The sequence below is a fragment of the Monodon monoceros genome, unplaced genomic scaffold, assembly GCF_005190385.1.
Source record: "Monodon monoceros isolate NGI ecotype Baffin Bay Population unplaced genomic scaffold, NGI_Narwhal_1 Super_Scaffold_7, whole genome shotgun sequence".
NCBI classification, from domain to species: Eukaryota; Metazoa; Chordata; class Mammalia; order Artiodactyla; family Monodontidae; genus Monodon; species Monodon monoceros.
This window is the reverse complement of record NW_021703784.1, coordinates 87,195,642-87,220,373: the sequence shown is the minus strand read 5'-3', so window position 1 is coordinate 87,220,373 and position 24,732 is coordinate 87,195,642.

The window sequence follows — 24,732 nt, the reverse complement described above, 5'->3', positions numbered from 1 at the left end:
CAAAATTTTAAAAAAGAAAAAAGAAAACAACAGCAAAATGCCAACACAGTGGGTGATTGGTAAAATGCTGTTGATTTGGGATACTGAGTTAGCTACCTCATCCTTCTGAAAAATGCATCCTGTAGCATCTATTTATTTACATATTGTTTCTTTCCTTTATTAGACTTAAAATTTAACCAGATTAATATCTTTGTTGGTTTCATTTAACATTTTATCTTTGATGCTTTGAGGGCCATTATGCTTTCTGTATACTAGCAATCAAATCATTGTGTAAATATTTGCTGGATGAATGAATTTAGTCAAGGTTGAAACCAAACAACTGGGAGTTTATAATTAAAAAAAAAACAACTGAATGCAAATAGTCTTAAATAAATGTAATGAGAGTGGATGCAATAGTATTGTAAAAAATGTGTTGATATAATGTGTAATTTAGAGTGTGACATCTGTAGTCTGATTGCCTCAGTTTTAAGACCAGTTCTACCACTTATTACCTTTGTTATTTGGGTAAGCTACTTAATATTCATGTACCTCAGTTTCTTCATCTATATTTGAAAAAATTATAGTACCTTTTCTCTATGTTGTTATAAGCAATGATTGATGTTTGTGAAGCGTTTAGAAGCGCACCTGGCATTAAATAAGCACAATATGTGTTTGCTATTTGTAGTAGTAGTAGCAGTAGTAGTGTTTCTAAATATTATGCTACTTTTCTATTGCTGCTTGGAAAATTATCACAAACTTAGTGGCTTTAAATAATACCCAATTTATTGGTTCACAGTTCTGTAGATCAAAGGTCTCAGTAGTGTTACTGGTTTCGCTGCTTAGGAGTTCAGAAGGTCAAAATCAAAGTGTTGGTCAGGCTGGGTTTTTATTGGAAGCTCTCGACTCTGAGGAAGAATCTGCTATGAAGCCTATTCAGAGTATTGACAGACTTGAATTACTTATCTTTGTAGGATTGAAGCCCTAATACTTTGCTGGGACTGCTCTCAGATGCTATAAGCTATTCTCAGATCCTTGCCTCATGACCTCCTCAGCAAAGGAAATTTTCCATCCCATCAAATCCCTCATGCTTGAAATCTGTCTTTCTCTTCTGTAACCAGCCAGAGAATACTCTGTTTTTAAAAGACTCGTGAATAGATTAAATCTACCCAGGTAACCTCTATGTCTTAAGGTTAACTAAGCAACATTAATTACATTTGCAAAATCCCTTTTGCTGTGTAACATGACATAATCAAGGTTATAATATCATGGGGGCCATCTTAGAATTCTGCCTGTCTATTCTCACACCAGGCATCTCACAAAAAGGCTTACTGAGATATTTCAGTTAGAGAATTGACTGTAGTAACGACTGTCCAACCTACCCCTCCAACCCTTGTTGTACTTGTTCCTTTAGCCCAAGTGGAGAGTTGGCAGAGATGAAATGACCTTTTTTAGGGAGCGGAATGTTTTTAAGGAAAACTTATTGTTTCCCTTTACTCACACTACCATTCTTCAGAGATTACATAAGACTTCCACGGGCTTACTTAGTGAAGTTTGAATTGGTGCTCTCCCCGTGATCAAACTAATGAGCATCCTTCATTTGATAGTTGGCTAAGCTACTAGAACTGCAGTAAACTGAGGATGCTGGGGTCTAGGGAAAAGGGCTGCAGAGATGGCTGAGATCAGAGGTGAATTGCTTGTGAATCAGCCAGCAATTCTGCTGTTGGGTTGGGCAAATATACAAGCATTTCTGGCCCAGTAAAATCTTGTATAAATATTTTCCCATATCTAGGTATTGCCACAGCTTGTGACTAAACATCAGAGAAATTTTTGTTGCTTGGTAGAATTGAAATATTTTCATGGTAAATCAAACCCAACTCTCTCAACAATAAAAGAATTTTACTGACCAAAGCAAGTTAATGGTTACAAGATACCATGTGAAGAGCCACACAGGACACAGAGGTAGATAAAACTTGGTTGCAATCCCTTAAAGTATTAGTTTAAGCCTGTGAAAATAATATGTGACCTGTCAATAATTCAGATACTTTAATGAACAATATGCAATGACTATAAAATTAGGTGTAATTATAGTATATACCATTAAAGTATAGATGAGAGGAGTTAGTAGGTGCATCAGGCTAGAGAACATTTCATTGGAAATGTTAATTCTTAGAATTTTATAGTTTTCTCAAGCATCGATTAGAATGGAGGATATTACATTACAGCCTTATATACAGTTGGCATTCGGTAATATTTAATGATATAGTTGATTTACTTCTATGTGCCCAGAAGCAAAGAGTTGTGTGTTGTTTAAAAGAAAAAAAAAATCAGGATTAGGCAGTGAAAGAGAATAGCAATTTGCCTGAAGTGGATGATTTCTATTTGCATATAGGAAGGAGTCTATACCCTTAGCAGTGTAAGAGTAGGAAAGGCAGGAAGATCAGATCCGGCAGAGGCTGTAGAAGACCATGAGTGCCAGGCACCAAGATTAGATATAGACAATTCATAGACAAAGTGAGAGGAATAGGGAAGTGGGAAGGATGAAACTTTTTGACCAGGGAATTGAAGTTTGGATCAAAGTACAGGATAATAAATCTCTTTGTGAACCCATATGGTGTAATACAGAGGGAAGAAATGAAAGTATATTCAGAGAGAAGAGTATTTAAACTGATTATGTATTAGGTATAAAATAGTAAAAGTGATCCTCATTTATTAGGAAAGGAAGTTCATTGCTTAATCAAAGAATATTATCCTCATCCTAAGATCCCTATAAGAATGCTTGTAAAATATTTGACTTAGAGATTTAAATGCAGCACATGCACATGTTTTAGCATAAACTTGTTTTTTGTATGCAGGGCTACCCAATCGAACTTGCTGTAACTGTAAAAATGTTCTGTATCTGCACCGTCCAATAGTGTGGCAGTCACAAGCCACATGTGAGTTTTTAGCACATAAAAGATGGCTAATGTAACTATATACCTGAATTTTACATTTTATTTAAATTTAAGTAATTTAGAGTTAAATATAAGTGCCACGTGTGTTTTGTGGCTACCCTGTTGAGCAGCACAGGTTGAAAATAAAACATATAAACTCATAAGTCCTAATTCTGAAACTTATTTTTTTAGGGTAAAAAATTAATAGGTGGACTAAGAAAAGATGCAGGTGGCTTCTAAATTTCAGAATACTCAACTCTAATGAGCTAGAAAACATGAATTATTTCCTAATTTATAATAGGTATTGTGGATTTGGTATTAACATTACCTGCCACTTTGCTGTACTAGAGTTTTTGGCTCATAGCTTCATTTTTTCCCCAGTGTCACCAGGCTTTTCTTACTTGAGAACCCCATACTGTCCTGAAACTGGTAGCGTAAGGATTTCTCTTATACCTAGATTTAAGTCCAGCTGCAACAGTCCGGCGGTCCCCAACCTTTTTGGCACCAGGGACCGGTTTCCTGGAAGACAGTTTTCCTACTGACCGGTGGCGGAGGCGGGGGTGGGGAGTTGGTGGGGGCGGGATGGTTCAGGGGGTGATGTGAGCAATGGGAGCGGCAGATGAAGCTTCACTCGCTCGCCGCTCACCTCCTGCTGTGCGGCCCGGCTTCTAACAGGCCGCGCACCGGAACCAGTCCACAGCCCAGGGGTTGGGGACCCCTGGCCTAGTCCATCAATATTTGGCAACATTATTTAATTCTTGCTTTTATTCCGCAGTTGAAGATCTTTCCCAGAAATCAAACTCAGAGACATGTTCTCTTACTTTGTCAGTGTTAAAAGAGATTGCTGGATTTCTGAATTGCTTCTCCAACTTTTTGGCTACATCACTCACTGTTATCTTTGTCACAGTATATATTCCCCACGGAGATGCCAACATGCCGCTGATGATTATTTTTTATTAAAAAACTTAAAGAATTTCTTAACTGTCTATAAATTAGTAGTGATAAAAATAGTCATCTTAGCAGCAGCAGCAACAATGCGGAAAACGAACGCATCAACAGCAAGTTTTGCTTTGGATTTTCAGTTCCCAGCATGCAAAATGAAACTTTCATACAGTGTTTTAAATTTCCATTATACATCAGAAAATCCTGGATAAATGTTTCTAGCTCCCTAATGAGTGAGCAGGCCTTGAACTAGTAGATTGATTTCAATATCATACTTTTTTTTAATGGATGTCTGGGGTCTTTCACTACTTTTTAACGTCTAAAACCCTATGCTCACTTTAACAACTTTCCCAAAGGAGGTATCAAGTTGTCTCATAGGTTTAAAAATATGGCACAGATGACATAAATAATATATAAAAGGACCTCTTAGTGAGACGATGTGGGAAGAGGGAGAAAAAGTAATGAGTAAAATATTATATATAGAATATGTTAGCATTCTCAGCATCTTCACTGAAATACTCTCTTAGTCTATCCACCAAGCTAAGAGCAATGCTTTGAAGGGTACAGCACAGGTGTCATATCCTTCTCTGAGGCATTTTTTTTGTTTGTGAGACAAAAACATAACAAGTTGGGAAGTAAAATATATCCGAATACTCCCACACGTCTACATTAAGGCCATAATAAATTCATGTGGCAAGAATTTTTCTCAAATTTTAAAGCTCTATTTTTTCCTTCCTGTTTCATATGTAAACACATCCATTTAGTTATTCAACACAATCAGCAAATATTCGTTGAACAATTACCAAATGCCAGGCACAGTGCTAGACATTGGGATGCACCAGTAAACAAAACTGACAAAAATCTCTGACCTTTAAAGTTCACATTCTAGTGGATTCCAAATATTTTCATTAAGAATGTTTGGAAATATTAATTTCTCAGTTCATGGAGTTTTTAACTTTCTAAATGTATAAAGTTTGGAGAACAGAAAAAGATGGCCATTAAACTCTTCCCTCTCTGTAATTAAATATGGTTCGCCCTGAGATCTTTGAGAAGTTAAAATGAACATTTTTAGGGTGTTTGTCTTTCTCTGCCTAACTTATTTTACTTAGCAAAATGCCCTCCAAGTCCATCCATGTTGCTGTAAAGGGCAAAATTTCATTCTTTTTTTATGGCTGAGTACGGTATTCCAGTGTGTGTGTGCACACGTGTGTGTGTGAGTGTGTGTTTGCAAACATACATATATACCACATCTTCTTTATCCATCTGTTGATGGATACTTAGGCTACTTTCATACTTCGCTATTGTAAAAAATGCTGCTATGAACATTGGGGTGCATATATCTTTTTAAATTAGTGGTTTTGTTTTCTTCCGATATATACCCAGGAGTGGAATTGCTAGTTCTATTTTTAGTTTTTTGAGGAACCTCCATATTGTTTTCCACAGTGGCTGGCTGCGCCAATTTACATTCCCACCAACAGTGTACAATGTCTCCCTTCTCTTCACATCCTCGCCAACATTTATTATGTGTAGACTTTTGAATGATAGTCATTCTGACAGGTGTGAGACTTTGATGTGCATTTCTCTGATGATTAGCAATGTTAAGCATCTTTTCATGTGCCTGTTGACCATCTGTATATCTTGTTCAGAAAAAATGTCTATTTAGGTCTTCTGCCCATTTTTTAATCGAGTTGTTTGTTTTTTTAATATTGAGTTGTATGAGCTATTTATATATTTTGGATATTAACCCCTTATCGGTCATAGCACTTGCAAGTATTTTCTCTCCTATTCTGTAGATTGTTTTTTCATTTGCCATGCTCAATGTGTTTTCTATTTTCAGTATATTTCCTCATGAGTAGGCTCTGCCATTTTAAAAGAGTACCTAATGGATATTTCTGAAGGTCATAAGAGCTCAGACCAACAAAATTCTATAAGTTCTCATATGTATTCTCCTATACCCATAGACGTAGTGGGTTTTGGGGGGAGGGCGTTTTTGTACTCACCAGAAATTTAGAATGCGTAAGGAATTTTCTCGATTTCACTGATTGACTTTTGTGCCCCTTACCCAGGTTTCTATTCATTATGGGCAGAAACATTCCTTTATTTGGGGATGTGAGCATATGCTGTATTACATTAGTTTATAGGGTCCATTCAAGAACCTCCTTTCACTTCTCTCTGATCCCCAGCAGATGACTCCTGATCTTAGGATGGTCTTACTGCCCATGTTCTCAAGTTTGTCAGGCTTTTCTACCATCAAGTTTTGAAAGTATCATTTTCAAGTTGCTGTTTCTTTTGCTATCTTAGTTGGTCTATTACTTTTTTCTGGAAAATTTTGTGTCAATTCAAAAACTATACTTTTGCCCTCACCACACATCTGAAAGGCGTATGCATTTTTTTTAAGTGTAGAAAATTCAGGAGGATGCTATGTGATTACTTTTGGAGAAAGTAAGAAAGCTGAGAAGTCAGAAGAATAATATCTATCAGCTTAGTGTGCCTGAGAGTGAATGGGCAAAGGTGAGCACAAGAATATTCTGGTTACTGAGAAAAAGGAATACAAAAATGTCTGAATAACTGACAGCTATGTAAAGAAAGAAAAAGAAATGGTTGGGATGGTCCTCAGAGACAATGAAGTTTCCCCAAGGGTGTAACTGTAAGCATAGCCTTTCTCCAGTAAACATGGAGATTGACCTTAACATTGGTCTAGTATTTTTAAACCATGATCTAAGTCATATAATACTATAAATTTATTTTTTGTTGCTGTTTAATTTCATTAAGGTCTCTGTGCCTACATGAAAGCATTAGTTTGAAAACAGTTTCTCTTCAGTCTAACTAGGGTTTTGTGTTTAATGATTTTGTTTGAAGAATCCTGAGCACTTTTGTCAATGGCCAGTTCAGTTATTGAGAGAGAAAGGCAATTTTTCACAGATTTGACTTAGATACTGATTTTATTTACCAGCCCTTACTACCTTGTTCAGTTTTTCACTATTTTGATATTTATTCCTTTCATCTCACTTGTCTAAGAGTTGCCAGGAAATTTCCCAGAAAATGATGTCTATTTCTCACCTAGTGAACCTTTCTTTCTGTAAGCATAATGGGAAATTATGTGCATACATTTTGTTGCACCATGTGAGACTGAACAGAAGTAAAATTTTTTTGTAATGGATTCTTTCTCTTCCTCCTTGCTTGTGGTATTTCCCTTGCCAGGAAGTTTGTGAAGGAGAGAGTGAAAATGACAGAAGTAGCAGCTTCTCCCATTGCAGCATATGCCTTCAAGTCATCCTCCTGCCAAAGGGTCTGGAACCAAACTAGCTCTTCTTACTGTACTAGAGTGACCTCAACATCTCCAAGCATGGTGTTGGTGCCTTACATCAGCTGATCTCCTGCATAGAAATGTCTGGTCAAAAGCAGAGAAATGCAAATGACCAAAAAAAATAATCAGAAGTAAAATCCAAATGTTATTACTGTAATGTTAGATGGAGTCTCATACGTAACCACAAAATGAGCCCAACGCGCACATTGGATGGCTAAATTTTATTTGAGCACAGTGGCTATGTTCCAAATGATTTCCTAAATTCAAAGGGAATCACAGCCAGACTCCCTGAATTTTCTCAAGCATTCCAATTTCAATCATGAGCTAGTTTAGCTGGAAGTTAGATTCTTCCCACCTTCACTAGAAAACTTCTTGGCTACAATTTTAGACATTCTGGCCAAAACTTAAGCTAGGTAGGCAAAGTTAAGTTTCTTCTATGGTTATATTATCATCTTTGTCACTTATTACCACTACTTGAATTTGCTGATGAAAATCATATGACTGATATTAAAAATGAATTTGAGGTATTTTTCTTACTCATTTTATTATTTATTCTTTCAATAATTTGTTTTCAGTGAGTTCTAAAGTAAACAACTATATAGAGTTCAAGAACGGAGTTCCTCCAATTAATCTCAGTTTAGGTGCTTGTTAACTTTGTTTCAACAGACTTGTTAAGAGATTCTTTTCGAAAGAGATGATGCCACTAAGATGAATGAAAATATCACACCCACAGACAAAACAGTTTACACACATATATCATAACTTTTCCTTCACATACATTTCAAAAAATTACTTTTTTGAATAACAGAAATGTATCCACTTGGGGTAAGAAATTTTTAAATTATCTTTTAAATTTTAATCATTATAAGTGAAAAAATCACTCAAAATTATTTCATACATTTTCTTATATTCTTTATCATAGAAAATAAGCCTATATTTCACATTTTTTGGCATTAACAATGTTAGCACCGTGCACATCAGTTATCATTAAAATAATATGCTTGAAACTTTTTAGGCACTAAGTTTGAAATGCTTACCTCTTCATTATGTAACAACATTGAATATTCCAGACTGCTAAACTGAATGAATAGTTATATGTGTTAATAAATTGAGGGTAAAACCATTGCTGTTCAGTTGCCTGAGTTATCACTGTGCTGGATCTAGTGATCCCCTACCGTGAGTAGATTCAGGAGATTTAATAGAGATTTTTGCTGTTGTACTTTGGCTACTAATAGGGATTTCTACATCCTAGTTTCAAGCTAGATATTTGACACTATGCATGAAATACTAGGGAATATACAAATGACTACAGTGATGGTTGGCAATCATTTAATTTCTCTACTGCAAGTGAAATAACAGTTGTTTTTATTCTTCACTTTTTAGTTTTGCCTAAATTATGTCTTAACCGTCTTGTAAGTGAAAGAGTAAGCATGATGGGAAGGGAACATCGGACTTACCCCCAGGACAGGAAGTCAGGGGAACTGAGAACAGATTTTAAAAGTTTCCTTTAGGAAGAGAATGCTGTGATTACTGACTTTGGGAGGTTAAGAATTCCAAGACCAAGATAAGTTGACCTTTCAGAACTCATCAATAAAATTACACAGGTGTCTCTTAATAACACTACCAAGAGGCATAGTATTTTGTAGTCTTAGTGGCAATGGACTATGTCATATTTATTTCTGTAATGCCAATGTTTAGCACAAAGTCTAGCACAAACAATACCTTCACTTAATGACTGGAGAATGAATGGGGCATTATTTATTCATATTGAAGCTAGTGTTGTAACAGAATTCTCGCTAGTGGAATGTAGCTGTACTGTGACCTAGAAATCAATGATGTGCTCTGAGCAGACTAGCTTCCAAGTGGCAGAACCAAAGAAAGGGCCAAGGTGTATATTTCCTGGGCCTGGGAGCTCAGTGGAAGGACAGAACTCTGTTGGGACTCGCAGCTGAGGCTATGTAGAACCGTTTGTCTGCCACTGTCCACTGCCTTAACACCTGTACTCTTTGGGAAGAAAAACACTTTTTACAACACAGGTGGGAAAGCATGATTTCTCTGGTGGCCTGAAAGTTCTGTTTGAAAAGAACTCTAGGTTTGGAAACTTTCCTGTTGGATGAAAGAGAAAAAGGCCACACAGCAAGTTAGAGAGAATAATGGGAACTATCTAACAAACAAAGAAAGTGGCATCCTAGGAGATAGTCATTTCAGGGGATTGCATTTATACTCTTTGAGTGCCAGAAAGTTGCATTTTAATCCACAAACAGCTAACTTCTCTGTTGTAAAATAGAATATAAAAGTAATTAGATAAATCAACAAAGAAAAGACTTGGGGTTTCCTTATAGTAAAAAAGAGTTGTTCAATAAATGAGTGAGAGAGGGATCAATGAATACCTCTCTTTATAGATGCCAGGGCCATAAAACAAAACAGAAATGGGATACTGCACCTAAAATGCTGTTTTCTATGATTCCATATATTGGTGCTCACTATGCTAAAGATAAATCAAGAATATTCACAATATTGGCCATTCTATTTTATAAGCAGCCAAATGTTATAGATGCACTATCTCACTTAACCATCAAAATATTCTAGTATTGTTATTACAATATTAGATAATATTAATATCATTTCAGTTTTTAGATTAGGGAACTGAGTCCCAGGGAATATATGTCACTGTAACTATGATGTTTATAAAGACAAAGGATGTGTTTTCCATTTCCATCAGTCATCCCCAGCACACGGCATGTTTTTTAGTCCCTGGAAGGCACTTAGAAGATATTTACTAAATGGGTGGATAGATATTTATTAAATGGGTGGATAAAAAAACAAACTTTCCCAGATGATAATGTTCGATTCAAACATATGTCTTTAATTCTCCAGTATGCATTTCTAACAGAAAGAAAGAAAGTGATTTTCTTGGTTTGTGAAAACAACTCTATTTAGAGAGAAACTTGATAAAATTAATATACACATCCTCCAGGAGGGACCTTTTTTTTTCTACCAAGGGTTTGAGGCAGATTACTGAGGTTCAGCCTCCTGTCTACATACCTACTAGTTAGAGAAACATGTTCATATAATCCCTTTTTGGATTTTCTTTCATTCAGTCATTCAATCATTCATCAATTATTTATTGAGGGCGTCCTATGTGCCAGACACTCTTCCTAGCACTAGGGATACAGTGGTGAATAAGAGTCCCTGTCCTTAAATGACTCACATTTCATACTCTTATGTACTCTGACCTCTTAGGGATGTCATTCAATATAAATTCATGAATGTTACTTAATTATCAGAACTTCATTTTCCTCATTTACAGAAGAGATGGTAATACCTTCTCACAAGGTTGCTATGCAGATAATACATAAAATGTGTAAGAAACTATAAAAATTGAAACAACAATGGCAATTGAATTTTTAAAGTTTACAGATGGTCGTCTCAAACATTATCTTGTTAAATTTTCGACTAACAAGATTATGATAATATCAAGATTATGAAACAATATGGTCAGGCACATCACAGTTGGAGTCCTTCCATTGATATTATTAGCTATTTGACCTTGAGATATATATTAACCTTATTGACAAAAGTTTCTTCATCTGCCAAGGGAAAATTTCATTCTACTTTGCAAGGTTGTTATGAAGATTATTGATAATCTATGCAAATTGCCTACTCACTGAACAGTAACTATTATAAGTGCTCAAAAATGATAAGAAGTTACAATTACATTGAGCAATGAGAATTCTTATACTTTACTAGTCAGAATATAATTTAGTACAACTATTTTGGAAAAGTGTTTGGCAGAATCTTTTAAACATGAATATATGCATTTCTCATAGTATAGAAATTCTACTGTACACATGTTCACCAGAAGATATGTCCCAGGATGATTTTGTTAGCATTATTCATGATAGCCCAAACCTGGAAACTGTCTTAATTACCATCATCGGTTGAGTAGCTATTCACACAGTGGAATGGAATTCAACAATAATATCAATGAATCTCAGAAATATAATGTTGAGTGAAAGAAGCCACACTTAAAAGAGTACATACTCTATAATGCCATTAAGATAAGCTACAAAAACATGTTAAATTATGGTTTCAGAAATCAAAATTGCGGTTACCCTTAATAGGCTCTGGTAGTATAGTGATTGGAAGGGAACATGGAGAGGGCATTTAGGGTTCTAGAAAAATTGTTTCTTTTTTTTGGGTCCTGTTTTACAGAAGTATGTTCATTTTTATGAAAACTTAGTTGTCTACCAGTGCACTTTTCTGCATGTATATTTTACTTTAATAGAAAGTGAAAAATAGCAAGTATATTCAATAAATACCAATTCTTATTTTTTAATATTAAGAATATGAAACATTCATACACAATCTAAAGATTTTTTAGAACATTTTTAATCAATTTATTTTTATTCTAGCTAAAATTCTAGAGTAAACATCTAGATTTAGGAGACACTCATCTCTCACACACTTGAAGTCTCCTTCAGTTTATTTTTCCAGGCAAATCTGTAACAAGTGCCTTCTAAATCCAAAATACTATGTCACAAGATCTTCTGAGACAAGGATGCCATTGCTTGACATGACATGAATGCCAACTACCCTGTATACAATTGAGCTTTTTAAAAAGTACATGGGAGAAACTATTACCAGCACCACAATAGATCTCTTTTAAAATTCTATCTCTTGCCAATTTTTCAGAAGAGCAAACAAATAAAAATCATTCATCACATATTGCACTTGCTATATTTATGACCACTGGTATTTCTAGTTCTTTGTAGACAAAAATGTACATAGCAGCAACAAATAATTTTCAGTATTCTATTTTAAGATATTCAATATTATCAGCCCCAGTTGGAGTCCAACTCACATATTATGGACTGAATGTTTGTGTCCCCTTTAAGTTTTTATATTGAAGCACTCCCCCCCCACACTCACCCACCCCATGGTACTGTGTTTAGAGGTGGGACCTCTAAGGAAGAAATTAAGGTTAAATGAGATCTTAAGAGTGGGGCCCAGGGCTTCCCTAATGGCGCAGTGGTTGAGAGTCCGCCTGCCGATGCAGGGGACACGGGTTTGTGCCCTGGTCCAGGAAGATCCCACATGCCACAGAGCGGCTGGGCCCGTGAGCCGTGGCGGCTGAGCCTGCGCGCCCGGAGCCTGTGCTCCGCAACGGGAGAGGCCACAACAGTGAGAGGCCCGCGTACCGCAAAAAAAAAAAAAAAAAAAAGAGTGGGGCCCAGATCCAATAAGATTGAGTCCTTGAAGAAAAGACATCATAGTCCTTGCTTAATTTCTCTCTATCATGTGAGGACAAAGCCAGAAGGTGGCCATCTACAAGCGAGGAAGAGAGCTCTCACCAGAAACCAACATTGGCTAGCACCTTGATCCTGGACTTTCCAGTATCCCAAACTATGAGAAATAAATTTCTATTTTTTAAGCCACCCAGTCTATTTTGTTATGGCAGCCCAAGCTGACTGAAACACCACAGAAATGAGTTTTGACTGTCAGGTGCAAATGAAAGAGAGAGAGAGAAAGAGAAAGACAGTAAGAGAGAAAGAGGGAGAAAAAGAAAAAAAGGAAGGAAGGTAGGTCACTGAGAGTCTCTGAAATAGGTCATATTAAATGCCAGCCAAGGGTCTTCCCCAGTGCCACAGTGGTTAAGAATCCACCTGCCAATGCAGGGGACACGGGTTCAAGCCCGGGTCCAGGAAGATCGCACATGCCGCGGAGCAGCTAAGCCCGTGCACCACAACTACTGAGCCTGCACTCTAGAGCCCATGACCACAACTACTGAGCCCATGTGCCACAACTACTGAAGCCTGTATGCCTAGATCCCGTGCTCCACAACAAGAGAAGCCACTGCAATGAGAAGCCCGCACACCCCAACGAAGAGTAGCCCTTGCTCACCACAACTAGAGAAAGCCCGCGTCCAGTGATGAAGACCCAATGCAGCCAAAAAATAAACGAATAAAAATTTTAAATAAATGCCAACAAATATTTCCGAAGTTTTCAACTATAAAAAAATAATAATAATGCTACACTACTTAATTCAGAGGGATATTGTAATGATAAAAATAAGTATTGTAAGAAAAATATTCCACAATTTAAAATGTTATTCCTAACATATGTCAGATACTGTGGAATAAAAACATGAATGAAGAATTGTCACTAATATAACTTCCAATCTAAAACAAGAGACTGAAACATACCAATACAATTTCTACATGTTCTGTATGTCTAATAAAAAACTGGATTTCTAATAGAGACATATTGGAATATAATATGTGGGGCATTCTCATCCAAGTCTGAAGGTAATTGTATAACAATAGTTATCTGAAAGGAAGTTAGAACATAGCAGGGCACTAGATATTTCCTATAGGCTAGGTACCAGCTTCACTCACACAAAAATCTATGAAATAGCTATTTCCTCTTTCCTTTGATGAGAAAACTTAGGCTTAGAGAGCTTACGTATTTCTATCATGTCACAAAGTTGGCAATCAAACCAAAGTTGGTCTGTTTCTAACTTATTTGCTCTTAATCCAGCCAAAAGGAATCTAGGACCTCAGAGGAAGAAAAGTGGGACTATGACAAGAAGATAATTCAAAAAAACCAAATTTATGTACTACGATGAGTAATTTTATATAAAATAAATATGTTTAAGGCTCCAAATAGTATAAGAGAAACTCCTAGGTCTGTTTGGGAAGCTCAAGCTTTGTACATTATTTCTTTGTTTGCTAACACAGTGAAACCAAAATGAGAACCAGAATAACATTATGCAGGAATGTATAAATTTAAAGAGCCCATTATTTGAACTCAGCAAAAATTAATAATGCTGCTTGGATGATTATCATCTTATGTTTCCTTTAAAAATATCGTAATCCACTTGATCAAAAAATGTCATGAACTTTATATAGTTTTTGTGACTGGCTTACAATCAGGTATGAACTTTTACCTCTACTAACAAAGACAAAAGCTATTTTCTTTCAGAGTGTTATGGGGTTGATACTGACCTTTTATGGTGTGGGAAAACAAATGCATAAGGATAGAAATGTCAATATACTGATTAATTTTTTAAGCCAAAACTGACATGGGAACTTTCATACCATGGTGATAATTTCTGTCTTAAATTAACCAGGGTGAATTAACTAAATCCCCACAGCTAGGCATTTTTGCACTCTAATTTTGGAAAGACAGGTCACAGGAAGAAAACAAAATGCCATCAATTTGATTAACTTCTTGAAGACCATACAGGCATCTCAAATGTATGTATGGAGCATGAACTTAGTCAATAGCTCCTAAGTGGTGTCACTAAAATTGTCAAACATTCGAAATCTGCAAAAAAAAATAGTAGGTATCTTTTCAATGAATGGCTAGTCATATTATAGACTATCCTTCCAGGGTTTCTGATATTAATAGGGCCTGAAACTTTCATTGTCATTGAGCTATTTTACAACTTTGTAAGTTGTAGAAATTTGTAGTAATACAAAATTTTCTTGTCCATATGAATGCAAAAAATTGTGTCTGGTGGAATGCCATTGATCACTATCTTGTGGTTATTGGCTAGTTTTGCACTCTGTGTAAATTCATTTCAGCATTCCATATTGCCTATATATATGTGTGTGGTTCTTTAAATTCTCCTTTGAACCCATCGTAGCATCTTACTGAATCTCATTTTACTTAAAGGAGTAAATCAAATAATTAACATATGTCCATTTTATATTTATACGGGAGCCATAATTTTACCATTTTAAACAAATTTTCCTTTAATAGCTTAAATTCCTCTTCAGCCACTGACTGTGCTAATCCATGGTGTAATTAATTAACCTTTAAGCTCAGGTTCCTAATCAATAAAATGGATATTAAAAAACCACCCTCACAGGGTTGATAAGAACTTTAAATGAGGTAGGTACAGTGCTTAGCACAGTGCCTGTTACCTACTTGTCACTCAAGAGTTAGTTTCCTTTATTTCCTTATATACCAAACAACTAATTTTAGAACCAAACAACTAACTTTAGTTATTTGGGATGTAAAAGATGCTCAATATCTATTTATATTTTTATTGCTGATGAAGAGAAGTAGGGAAAATTTGAAATTTTTGAAGGCGATAAAAGAAATAAACGTACATAGGTAAAAGGGTGGAGTGAGTGGTTAATATAGATTTCACATAACCTACTAGGCATTTTAGAGGCCAAAGCCACCAATCATTCGTGACTTCTCTATTTCCCTCCCCAGCCTCAGTTCACAAACATAAGCACATAGCTCTTTCTTATCCAAAATAAAAATGGTCTGGAAAGTATGAGTCATATTCAATTTTTTTTTTTTGCAGTGATATAATACTACAGAAAATATTTCTGAATAGAAATGATCTTTTTTTTTTTTTTTTTTGGTGGTACGCGGGCCTCTCACTGTTGTGGCCTCTCCCATTGCGGAGCGCAAGCTCAGTGGCCATGGCTCACAGGCCTAGCCGCTCCGCGGCATGTGGGATCTTCCCAGACCGGGGCATGAACCTGTGTCCCCTGCATCGGCAGGTGGCCTCTCAAACACTGCACCACCAGGGAAGCCCTTTTTTTTTAGCTTTTACAAAGATGATGTATACATTGAATATGCCAGAGTAACATAAACCAGAAGATATTAAGCATAAGTAGCCATAGGGCTGGAAGAGCCTGGAGCACATGAAGACACTTTTAGAACATAAGTGCCAAAGATATGTCCCAATTAGATTGTAAAGTGTCTAATATTTCACAAATCATGAACGCTAGAGATGGGAAAACTAGCCCTTCAATATGGACTACACCAATAGGGCAGTTCTGTTCCTCCACAACCTTTCCTGAAGAATTAAGTCCTGGTTGTGAATCATTAATTCAAATTTAACCTGATTCTTTTTCCAGTCATTAATAGAAAGTGCTAGAATTATCTAGGTATTTATCTGGAAAATCAGTACTATGAAAAAATATATCAACAAATGCAAAAATAAATAAGTGGGAGTACATCAAACTAAAATGCTTCTGTATAGCAAAGGCAACCTATGGAATGGGAGGAAATGTTTGCAAATTGTATATCTTATAAGTGGTTAATATCCAAAATATACAAATAATTCTTACAACTCAATAACAAAAGAATCAAACAATACAATTAAAAAATGGGAAGTGAATCTGAATAAACATTTTTTCCAAACAAGACATACAGATGCCTAACAGGCACGTGAAATAATGCTCAACATTACTAATCATCAAGGAAATGTAAACCAAAACCATGATGAGATGTCACCTCATATCTCTTGGAATGGTTAGTATCAAAAATGAAAGACATAACAAGTGCTGGCAAGGATGTGGGGAAAAGGGAATCCTTGTGCACTGTTGGTGGGAATATAAATTGGTGCAGCCACTATGGAAAATATTATGGAGGTCCTTTAAAAATTAAAAATAGAACTACCATATGATCCAGCAGTTCTACTTCTGGGTATTTATCAAAAGAAAATGAAAACACTAACTCAAAAATATATATGCACCCCCATGTTCGTTAAAGTATGATTTACAATAGCCAAGATATGGAAATAACCTAAGTGTCCACCAGTGAATGAATGGATAAATACAAACACAATGGAATGTTATTCAGCCATGAAAAGAAGGAACTCTTGCTGTTTGCAGCTACATGAATGGACCTTAAAAGCATTATGCTTAGTGAAATAAGTATACAGAGAAAGACAAATACTATATGATTTAACTTGTATGTGGAATATAAAAAAATTCTGATAGATACAGAGAACAGATTGGTGGTTGCCAAAGGTGGGGTGATAATGATTGGGTAAAAATGGGTGAAGGTCAAAAGGTACAGACTTCCAGTTATAAAATAAATAAGTACTTGGGATGTATATAGCATGGTGACTATAATTAATAATACTGTATTGTTTGAAAGTTGCTAAGAGAGTAGATCTTAAAAATTCTGATCACTAGAAAAAAAATTATAACTATGTGCTAACGAACGTTAACTAAACTTATTGTGATGATCATTTTGTGATGTATACATTTGTCAAATCATTATGTTGCATACCTGAAACTAATATAATGTTAAATGTCAGTTATATCTCAAAAAATAGTATTTAATCTTAAATATACATATATTCAATGAGTATTTGCTGCAAACACATCTGTTCTAGGCATATGCAAATACATACATACATACATCCTTTACCTCACAGTGTAGTCAGTCTTCTTGGCAAGGCAGAGATGTAAACAAATACTTGTTGCATACTGTAATGCCAACAACAGAGATATACCAGGTATAAGGAGAGAAGAGTGGATGAATGGTTATTTTTCTAAAGGATGGAATAATTCTGGGAAGAAGTGACCTAGAATTAGAGAGCTGGAGAATGCAGACATTTTCCTTTCAAAATCTTTTCCTTTTCTTTAAGTAACTATATGCCAATAAAATGGACAACCTGGAAGATATGGACAAATTCTTAGAAAAGCACAACCTTCTGAGACTGAAGCAGGAAGAAATAGAAAATATAAACAGACCAATCACAAGCACTGAAATTGAGACTGTGATTAAAAATCTTCCAACAAACAAAAGCCCAGGACCTGATGGCTTTCACAGGCGAATCCTTTTATTTATCCAAAAGGTAAGTATAGTGTTCCTCTGGCTTCTTGTTAGAAAAATATAATCTTAATTTAGCAGGAGCTCTTCTCAAATCTCTTGGGAAAAATTTCTTGTGGGGTCAGCAAACACCAAGGTTAAAATTTTGCAAAAAAGCATTTCAAAGTAGCCCCCATTCAGAAAAAAAGTTATTAGGAAGTACTCTTAGAGATTTTTTTTTCCCAACAAATTTTCGTCTCAAGAAAATTAGCAAACAAAAGAAGCAGCAGATAACTGAGTTCAGCTGTAAATGTTAATTTATGACTTTTACCCTTGTCTCTGGCATGTTAAAAAGCTCTGATGTATGAATTCAGTTGCAGGTAAAAGGAAACTTGTTATGTAGCCTTCAGTAATAGGAAAATTGTAGACACCAGTGGAGAACTTAGTGCATTTGACGTCTAAATCAGTCACTTTAAATACCCATTTCTCTATATAAGAATCATTTTCCGTAATAATCATGAAGTGCAATGAATAATAACCACAAAAGAAACTGAGAAAGTGAAAATTTTCTTTATTGGGTGTCATATATATGTGTGCCTGTAAAACAAAGAAATGAAATAAAATTAACAGTGCAAAAGAAAACATCATTCTTTAACATTTGATATTTTAAATTAGTAAACTTTATTTTTTAGAGCAGTTGTAGTTTCACAGCAAAATTGAGTGGCAAGTACAGGGAGTTCTCATATAGCCCCTGCTCCTACACAGGTATAACCACACCACAGGGGTACATCTGTTATACTCCATGAACCTATATTGACACATCATCATCCAAATTCTGTAGTTCACATTAGCATTTTTTTTGTATATTCTATGAGTTTTGACAAATGTATGACATGTATCCACCATTACAGTGTCACACAGAATAGTTTCACTGCCCTAAAAATCTTCTGTGCTGTTCATCTCCTCTCCCCACTAACTCATAGCAACCACAGCTCTTTTTACTGTTTCCATAGTTTCACCTTTTCTAGAATGTCATATAGTTAGAATCATGTAGTACACAGTCTTTTCAGATTGGTTTCTTTCACGTTAGTAATATGCATTTAAGTTTCCTCCATATCTCTCATGCCTTGAAAGCTCATTTATTTTTAGCACTGAGTAGTATTCCGTTACATGAATCTATAAAGTTTATTTATCAGTTCACCTGCCAAAGGACACCTTTGTTACTTCCAAATATTGGTGATTATGAATAATGCTATTATAAACATTGCCATACAGCTTTTTGTGTAGATGTATGTCTTCAACTCTTGGGTAAATACCAAGGAGTATGATTGCTATATCGTATAGTAATATATATAGTAAAATACAGTTTTGTAACAAGCTGCCAGACTGTCTTCCAAAGTGGCTGTACCTAATTCCCACCAGCATGAATGAGAACTATTCCACATCCTAGCCAGCATTTGGTATTGTTAGTATTTTGGATTTTGGCCATTCCAGTATGTGTGTATCAGTATCTCATTGTTTTAATTTGCAAATGCCTAATGATATACTAACAGCTTTTCATATGCTTATTTGCCATTTTTATACTTTCTTTGGTGAGGTGTCTGTTAAGCTCTTTTGCCCATTTTTTAACTGGGTTGTTCATTTTCTTATTGTTGAATTTTTAGAGATCTTTGTATGTTTTAGATAACAGGCCTTTATCAGAGGTGTCTTTTGCAAGTATTTTCTCCTAGTTCGTTGCTTGTCTGTCTTCTCATACTCTTGACATTGTGTTTTGCAGAGCAGAAAATTTTAATTTTAATGAAGTCCAGCTTATCTATCATTTCTATCATGGATTTGCCTTCAGTGTTTTATTTAAACAGTCATAGCTATACCTAAGATAATGTAAGTTTTCCCCTTTGTAATTTTCTAGAATTTCTAGATTTAGGTGTATGGTCCATTTTGAGTTAGATTTTGTGAAGTGTATAAGGTCTATATTTAGATTCTTTTTTTGTGTGTGTGTAGATATTCAATTGTTCTAGCACTATTTTTTTAAAAGACTATCTTTTTTTTCCATTTTATTCCCATTGCTCCTTTGTCAAAGATCAGTTGGCTTTATTTATGTGCGTCTATTTCTGGGTGATAGTTTTTTTAATACCTACCTAAGATTTTGAACTTTGATCTCTTGACTGTAGTCTTGTATAATAATACTATATGAAATACTTACCTGGTAATAACTGGATTTTAATAAAACTAAAATAATTTCAATAGATAAAATTTTGGAAGCCAGTAAATGTACCATTGATGTAACATTTAATTTTCTTAATTCATTCTTCAGTTTTAAAATAATCAAAACATTGAAAAAAATTTCTACTTTATTTCATCTTTAAATGTTTTCAAATTCAGTAAACTATGTCATTTATGAACTAAAATTCTAATAATATTTCAGTTTTAGCAAATAAAATACAGGATACCCAATTGAATTTGAATTTCTGACAAATAAAAAATATTTTCTTTTTAGTATGTCTCAAATATTGAAAGGGAAGTATTTATATTTAAAAAAAAAATCAGTTTAACCAAATTCAAATTTAACAGGCCATTCTGTATTCTAAGCTCTTAGACACTTAACTTACCATTACTCTTCACATTTCATTTAAGTGTTTTACTTTTTTCACAAATAAAGACACCAAGTATTAGCATAGCATGGCAGAATTGATGTGAGTCAAGTTCTAATGCTTCATCTTCAAAATCATTGTATTATCACTGTTGATTCTAAATATCTTATTTAAACACAGAGATATGTAGAATCATGGTGTTAGAGATATATAATGTGCCCAAAGTGAGCTTGAAAAACTTGACAATTGCAATCTTATTCTCAAAAGAAATGAGACTTTCTTGACACATGCCTGAGCCTGCATGTGTCAGGGAGTCAACTGAATAAAAAAGTGTTTGAAGTTAACTTTTACATTGAGTTTAATTTTTGCTAAAGGATGTGTTTGAAGTTAACTTTTATGTTGAGTTTAATTTTTGCTAAAGGATAAGTAATAAAACTGTAGCTAAAATGTAGCTCACATATATATTACTGACATTCAACCTCAGTGTAACCAGAGCCATTGTTTTGAACTTAGACCAGGGAAACTCCAGACCCCCTTATCCCTCTAGTGTTTTTTTTGTTTCTTTTTTTAACACTGACATTGTTTAGATTACCAGTGCATTGTATAGATTGATAAACCGCTGTTTAGATTGTTACCAGGGAATAATCAAAATCACAGCAACTTTTACTCAGTTTTATTGTTGTTTTTAAGTACTGTATAGATAACCACCACTTTAGTCATTCTACACAAAGTGGACATTCCCAGCTGACCCTCCCACCACCCTAACTTTCGAAGGTCACTGACCAAGACCTTATACTTGTATCATTTTTTTCAAATCTATCTGTGGAAGAATGGATCTATTAAATAGTATCCTCAGCTTTGGCAATGTTCTTTGAAGCTTTCCTGTTCTGGGATGAGTAATGAGGGATTTGGAACTCTTTGGTTGGTTCACTGCGGTGCAAATTGTGATTTGAAAACAATGTGGATAACATAATAATACCCTGTCTGAAAAGCCCACTTGAAATTTGTGATTTTTTTTTCCTGTGGCTAACCCACCCTCTCCTTTCCATCTTTAATTAAAATCTTAGCACTCTTTTAACGTTCTCGCATAGCATCTTCATTATGGTTTTATCATCTAGAGTTGGAAGATTGCATTTAGATTGATGTAAATTCTTCCTTGGAGGTCATAGTCTCTAGAAATTTATAAAATTGTAGTGCTGAGAACATTTAAATATTACAGGCTCGCTTCTGTGGAAATGGATAAAGATTACCCAAATTAGAACAAGCAAATGCTGTTTATTCACAGCTTGCTATATATAGCAAGGAAGTCAGCCACCATCACCTATGTTTGACAGACTTATAGGCAGACAGGGGAGTATAAAAGTTTTATAGGAGAAAAAAGAGAAGGCTTAAGGTATGCCCTGATTGGAAGTGGTTGCCATGAGGAAGCTGGAGGGGACTAACTAGAGACAAGACACCCTATGGGGTTGGTTAAAGAAGCATATTTGTCTTTCTCTGGTTAGTTCTCAGTTGGAAGAGGAGGCAGAAATTAGGGAAACTGGTAGTTGGCTAAGTCCTGACAGTTTGGAGTCAACTGCTATTCAGATTATGGTTTGGCATCCTTACAAATTGTTGCAGATTGTGGGTCAGAGTTCTATTTTTATATACCGTCTGGCCGTTATTCATTTGTACATCAGTTTCTCCCTTGTCTTTGTCTTTTTCTACAGATGAAGAAACTGAGACTGTCAAGAGCAATGTTACTTAGGATTTATAGAGATCCTTCCTCCTCAGTTTGTGTGTTTGTTTCATTTATCACTTAGTTTTTTTTATCCAGTTCTAAAATTAAGAACACATCTAGGCTAAACAAGAGAGACAATGTCTCTACTATCATGCAACTCACATTCTTTTCACACAAATAAATATGTAATGTAATATAAGGTAGTTTCATCTTCTCAACCACGCCTCACTATGCCGTGTCTCAGATACATTCATTGTTTTCTGTAATATTTTCTCAGAAAAAAGAGAATAATCATATTTTGTTGACAGGTTTTTAACTGTACAGTATTAAAGGCAGCTGTGTGTCTATTCAATTAGAGCCTCATATCTGTCATCACTCTTCCCCAGAAGTGAATTAAACATTAACATCAGCTGCTGAGGAAATGTGCTCACATAGGCGCTTCTATTCTTCACCTGTATTGCTTTTTAAGTGTATCAAATGGAAACACTCAGGGAAATGAATTTGTTGCCTTGCCAGATCTTTTGGCATATAAACTCATAAGATGATACTGATATCTTGGCTGTAAACTAAGCAGAATAAAAATGTCTCTAGATAGGTTTTTCATCCTTGAGATTTTGAAGTGCATGTGTTTGATGAAGCTACCTTGTCTTTATAGAATGCAGGTGAAAACGGAGTCAAAGATGTTTTTGTGGGGAAGCTACTTTTTTTTCCTACAGACCTGAGAAAATCACAGCATGGGTTAATTGAAGGGCTATGAATGCTTTAAAGGCAATATTAGAAAAAATTAGAAAACAGCCATGGAGGCACATTTGTCCATAATGGCGAGTGGTGCTGATTTGCTGAATAAAGTAGAGCAGTGGTTATTAAACTCCACTGTGAGTCAGAATCGTCTTCGAATTCAGTAGGTCCAGAGCAGGGTTCTAAACTGCATTTATAACATGTCAACAGGCAGTGCTGGTAATACTTTTGCTGCTGGACTGGGAACCAAATGTTGAGAACCATTAGAGTAGGGGACTCATTGTGCATTATATTCCTGTCTGCCTTGGAAGTCCCACCATTCATAATTGGTCAAGTAGCTTAAACCAGTTTAGGATTGGACGAGGTAAAGTACAGGCCCTAAGGATGAGATCAATTTCTTTGGCTTGACATTGTGAAAGGAAACAGGATTTTGCCTTGTGTGGAAAATTAAATTTTCAAAAGTTAGTATTTAGAATAAATGTGCTTTTGAGGTGAAAACCAAGACTGTTTTCTTACTAAAGAGATTTAACACTGTATCTATAGAGGTGGAATTAATAAACAAAGCCATAGAGGCCTTAAACGTTAGATTAATGTCCATAAGCCTAACGGGTTCATTTTATAGCTCGAGTATATCCAAATTCTTATAACATTTAAACAAGTAAAACTTTCCATGTTAAGCATATTGTAACAAATGTGATTTCTAAAATAAATGTCTTTTACCAATTGTGTGGGTAATAGAAGATTAAAACAAACTCTTGAGAGTTCAAATGGTAATCTCAATAAACTGTTGCATATCTCAAAGAGTTTCATTCCATTACTTAAGAAACATTGAAAGAATTGTGAACATGATTACAAGGTGGGGATATAAATTTTAACTCAAATAAAACCTTTGGCCAATCTAATTAATACTCTTCATTTCTTGAGCCCCTGAGACAATTGGAATATAAATATTACCCAAGCATCTCATCTCCATTTTAGTAGTGTAAATTTCCAAGTCCTTTCCTCAATAAGACTATCCATTTTCAAAATTAAATACCATTGTGACTTTCGGTTTCTACTTTCTTATAATTTCACCCAAAGATAAATAACTTGTAGACTTATGTTTATTTATTTATAATCAAGTATAAAGTAAATATAAGTGACCAGATTGAATTCAATTTCTTAGCCTGTTTTACATTGTTGGTTCTTTTTATCAAGTTTTATTCAGTAAAGAGGACTTTTTCTTAATCTCAAAATTTCCACAACCTGAGGATCACTCATTTGTGAAAACCAGTAGATTATATAGCTTCATGAAAATTTCAGTGCACTGGGGGAAGAATGTGTTCCACAGCTCTGGGTATAAAAACCAGTCATATTTTTTAAGGGTTCTGAAGTGAAAAGTGACTCTATACACTTATCGTAGAGGATTCTGATAAATTCAATCTTATTCATGCTGTGTATAGCCCTTACACTTAACTACAGTGCCACAAACACATGGAGAGCTTTCATGTTGCCTGAGTGAAAACAGATTAAGAAACTCTAAACATCCACCTTATCTTCCCAACTGGATACTCATTAGACCAATCCAAGCCTCCAGTCAAAGTCAGCCTTCTGTACCTCTGTGTTCAAGTGCTGGCCTAAGCTTCTTTCCATGGCTCTAGGGAACAAGCCTCCTGTTTAGATTCTTAGCATCTCTATTTCTCTACAGCAGACATCCTGAGCCTCTCTGGGTACCCTCTGGAAATGGGTTACAGCTGATATCACCCCCCAACACAATAATTTATTCTACTACTATCATAGGGAAGCAATCTCTATACTGTGGTGACTTTAGTCCGCACACTTAATAGATAGCAAATGTACATTTTAAATGGTTTGGTTCTGAATCTCAGCATGTTCATTTTCCAAAAGGAGAACCTATTAGAGTCTTGCTTGTTTGCTTTCTGGTTCAGTGAGGTTAATAAGAAATGGGGGTGATGA